Here is a 5,000-nt window from a genome sequence, read left to right on the forward strand (position 1 = left end):
ATCATTTCGTTGAGGGCGTGTATGATTTTCATGTATTTGCAACGCTGGGCAGTGTTATAGATCTAGAACGAGTAACGGGAGGGTAGGAAAATAGTACGACGTGTTCTTCCGTGAATAACGCATGGTCAACGGTTCGCGCACGCCCTCTGGTCCCGACGACGGCAACGTCCACAATAAACAGACCATACCGCCATCTGTGGGATACCCAGGCGTCTTATTTCGTGAAGACACCATGCCGACCTCTATGGGACGATGGTGACACCGCCGCCCACAGGCGCAACACAGCCATCTATGGGAATGTGACCAAACTACATTGCCATCCGGCCCAGAAACGACACCTCCATCTACAGGAATCGAACGAAACTACGCCAACCATACCTCCAAAACACGGCACCGCCATCTATGACAATGTGACGAAACCACATGCAATAGCTCCATCTACGCGAATCGGACGACACTACGTCCACCATGTCGAGCGCACCACCAAAAATACCGCCATCTGCAGGTCTCCCGCAACATGGCCTGCTGCACCGACGATACTGCCATCTATGAGACGACAAGCCGACGACGACATCGCTAGGGCCCACAGTGCCCATTTTCCGACGCCACCCACAAAGCCTGCATCATCTGTCCACCACAGGAGCCCCAACGCCAGTGCCTGCGCCGCACGAAGTCGTCGACCGATCATCGCTCCGCTCCACTCCACTCGCACCCGCACCCGCAAGTGCCCCACCCCAACCGCCCAAATCGCAACTCCAGCGGATGAACGGCGGACTCTTCCCGCACTCGTAACGTGCAATCCACCCCTATATCATGCGTTTCATGAAGAGTTATATCCAATATGCCATATTCCCGCTGTCCCTATACATGCTCTAAGTAGCTCGCTTGCTACAGCAGCAGCAGCACCACGTCCGCGCGCTTCCCTGGGGGCACTGAACCGCAGGACGCGAGACCCCACGCCCAGTGGCAAACAGGACTCCTCTCACAATATAGACGGTCACTACCCCGCACAACGATGACGGTGTGGGGGCCATTTTACGACACCGCTTCCTGCGGTGCCAACGCTGTCGTAGAGTCGATACGCCATCTTTGGTAGAAGGCAACCATTCCGCTGTAAATGAGTACGTCGCTCGTAGTTCAGTCACCTCGCAGCACTGCTCAGTAAACTATGCAGGCCCACATAGATAGATCAAATACGCAAATGCCCCTATACATGCTGAACGTCTGTGCAAACAAAAGGAACCACACGTCACCCACACACTCTATCACACACTACTCTCTGCCTGTAACAGACACAGATGCAATAATTAAGCACCACCATGGACCAACGTCCGGTGCATCCTATCCGCCACAGTACACCAACCAGACTATGATAACCAGGCCACGAGGTCCAATCATAAAACAGAATATCCCACTCGTCCGACAACCACAATTGCTCAGATAAGCCACCAACACCCACACATGTCCCACACAGGGGTGCACCCAACATCACCACACTGCCTCGTCTTACAGAACAAACACACTGGCAGGAATGAAACACACAGGTCTGCCGCAACCTCGGACACGGCGCGCCCCCTCTCACTACCGAAAAGCGCATCCCAACGTGACATACCTCCTTTGACACACTGACGCTGCCTCGGGCATCCACTTCCTACGGTCAATATGAACGAACCTCGCCCCGCCCCCCCCCCCCCCCCCACCAACACGCCATCCCATACCACAATGTGTACCGTACCCAAACCTAACGTGTACTGTACTACAACGCAATGTGTACCAAAACACAACCCAGTTTGTACCTTAACCTAACCTATGTCACCTTAACCTAACCTATGTCACCTTAACCTAACCTATGTCACCTTAACCTAACCTATGTCACCTTAACCTAACCTATGTCACCTTAACCTAACCTATGTCACCTTAACCTAACCTATGTCACCTTAACCTAACCCATCTTGCACCTTAACCTAACCTATGTCGCCTTAACCTAACCTCTGTTGCACCTTAACCTAACCTGTGTTGCACCTTAACCTAACCTGTGTTGCACCTTAACCTAACCTGTGTTGCACCTTAACCTAACGCAATTTGCACCGCAATGTAACGCAATTTGCACCGCAATGTAATGCAATTTGTACCGCAATCTACCCCAAGTTGTACCGCAATCTACCCCAAGTTGTACCGCAATCTACCCCAAGTTGTACCGCAATCTACCCCAAGTTGTACCGCAATCTACCCCAAGTTGTACCGCAATCTACCCCAAGTTGTACCGCAATCTACCCCAAGTTGTACCGCAATCTACCCCAAGTTGTACCGCAATCTACCCCAAGTTGTACCGCAATCTACCCCAAGTTGTACCGCAATCTACCCCAAGTTGTGCCGCAATCTACCCCAAGTTGTGCCGCAATCTACCCCAAGTTGTGCCGCAATCTACCCCAAGTTGTGCCGCAATCTACCCCAAGTTGTGCCGCAATCTACCCCAAGTTGTGCCGCAATCTACCCCACGTTGTGCCTTAACCTAACCCACGTTGTGCCTTAACCTAACCCACGTTGTGCCTTAACATAACCCACGTTGTGCCTTAACATAACCCACGTTGTGCCTTAACCTAACCCACGTTGTGCCTTAACCTGCTCTGTAAATGGCATATGACACGTTACATTAATGTATTGTTGTCCAACCGCAACCCGCTCAGAATGTTGTGTACACAGCTACGTGTCATCTCCCCATAACAGCTGTATTGCAGTGTGGTACGCCATAGAGACGTGTGGGAGTAATGGACGCAGTGGATGGCGATCAGCATGAGCCGTCTGTTCATGTAGTGGCGCGTGTATGCAGACATAGTAGTCTCTTCTCACACAATGTGATAGCACGGTGTCCCGCGTTCCACATCTGCGACATGCTACAGAGGCCGGTTGACAGTTCGTCGCGCAATGGACATCGCATACGTACGGGGGCACCTTCCACGTGCCCTCTAGTCGGGCACATTTTGTTGCGTGGATGTGAGCGGATGTAGTGTGTCTTGACACCTGACAGGCAGGCATGCAATAATAGTTGACTTTGCAAACGGGGATGGACGTGGACGTGTACGTTTACTGGTGACGTTACGCAAATGAACAACTGGTAACCCGTTGTGGTGCGGTTGATCTTGCTGGAGGTACATCTGTGAGGGCAACGATCGGTACAGCTATGACGCGGTTGTGTCAGCGATACCCACCACACCAATGAACGTGAATGTGGATCTGGGTGTGAAGCGATACGCGGCTGTGGGTGGGTGGGACTGTCCCCGGCCGGTGAGGGGGGGGCCGCCCGGCGTGCTGGCCGCGCGGTGCGTGGGCGCACGCGCTACAGCCGGCTGGTGGGGGCGCCCAGTGGCAGGCGCGCCGGCCGACGGACGCGGCAGGCGGCGCAGCTGCGCGCCGGGGCACCCTGCGCGCGGCGCCGTGCAGCCAAAGTGGGTCCTCGCCGGCCCGGTGCGAAGCGCGGTGGACATCTGCAGTGTGCTGGTCCGATTGAGGACTGTGTGCGTTGAGGATGCGCCGCCGCCCGGCACTCGGCGCCGCGACGCCGTCTGCTGCTCGGTCGCCCCAGCGGTTCTCGCTGGTGGTTTGTATCGCAGTTGTGCAGACGTGTTGGCACGTGCGCTGTGCTGGGAGAGTTCGCTTCGGCACCCACGTGGGGCCTTTGCCCTTCTGTGGCGCTGGCGTTGGAGCTGCCGGTCACCGTAGGTGGCGCGTGTTGTCTCCCGCCGGCAATGCCACGACAGCACGCTCCCGGGCCTCTGTCGGCAGCGGCAAGCTCAGTTGGGAGCACGGGTGGTCGCACCTAAAGCGTCTACTCGCCTAACTCCGGGCGATTGCGCCTCTCTCGAACCCGACCAAGTACTTAGGACGGCGCTGCGCGCCGCCGGGACCTGAGAGGGTTTCGAGGTGTATTGTGCAGGGGAGCTCAGCCTCCTCCTGTTTGCAGAATAATTGAGCGGACGCTTGCGTGTTCGCGCGGGCCCCCGGGACACACTCCCGGGCGGCCGGCTGCTCAGCTCTAGTTGACGCAGCTCCCTGGTTGATCCTGCCAGTAGTCATATGCTTGTCTCAAAGATTAAGCCATGCATGTCTCAGTACAAGCCGCATTAAGGTGAAACCGCGAATGGCTCATTAAATCAGTTATGGTTCCTTAGATCGTACCCACGTTACTTGGATAACTGTGGTAATTCTAGAGCTAATACATGCAAACAGAGTCCCGACCAGAGATGGAAGGGACGCTTTTATTAGATCAAAACCAATCGGTCGGCTCGTCCGGTCCGTTTGCCTTGGTGACTCTGAATAACTTTGGGCTGATCGCACGGTCCTCGTACCGGCGACGCATCTTTCAAATGTCTGCCTTATCAACTGTCGATGGTAGGTTCTGCGCCTACCATGGTTGTAACGGGTAACGGGGAATCAGGGTTCGATTCCGGAGAGGGAGCCTGAGAAACGGCTACCACATCCAAGGAAGGCAGCAGGCGCGCAAATTACCCACTCCCGGCACGGGGAGGTAGTGACGAAAAATAACGATACGGGACTCATCCGAGGCCCCGTAATCGGAATGAGTACACTTTAAATCCTTTAACGAGTATCTATTGGAGGGCAAGTCTGGTGCCAGCAGCCGCGGTAATTCCAGCTCCAATAGCGTATATTAAAGTTGTTGCGGTTAAAAAGCTCGTAGTTGGATTTGTGTCCCACGCTGTTGGTTCACCGCCCGTCGGTGTTTAACTGGCATGTATCGTGGGACGTCCTGCCGGTGGGGCGAGCCGAAGGCGTGCGACCGCCTCGTGCGTGTTCGTGCGTCCCGAGGCGGACCCCGTTGAAATCCTACCAAGGTGCTCTTTATTGAGTGTCTGGGTGGGCCGGCACGTTTACTTTGAACAAATTAGAGTGCTTAAAGCAGGCAAGCCCGCCTGAATACTGTGTGCATGGAATAATGGAATAGGACCTCGGTTCTATTTTGTTGGTTTTCGGAACCCGAGGTA

The 5,000-nt window shown here is 54.9% G+C and overlaps 1 non-coding gene across 1 annotated transcript in view; it reads left to right on the plus strand.

The window, feature by feature from the left end:
- The first annotated feature begins 4,047 nt into the window (after nt 1-4,047).
- Nucleotides 4,048-5,000, plus strand: part of LOC126151474 (small subunit ribosomal RNA) — a 1,909-nt gene continuing 956 nt past the window's right edge. Inside the window, exon 1 of the ribosomal RNA XR_007531982.1 lies at nt 4,048-5,000. This exon is cut by the window's right edge and continues 956 nt beyond it. This is a non-coding gene — a ribosomal RNA (small subunit ribosomal RNA).

This window comes from Schistocerca cancellata, unplaced genomic scaffold, assembly GCF_023864275.1.
Source record: "Schistocerca cancellata isolate TAMUIC-IGC-003103 unplaced genomic scaffold, iqSchCanc2.1 HiC_scaffold_1066, whole genome shotgun sequence".
Classification (NCBI taxonomy): domain Eukaryota; kingdom Metazoa; phylum Arthropoda; class Insecta; order Orthoptera; family Acrididae; genus Schistocerca; species Schistocerca cancellata.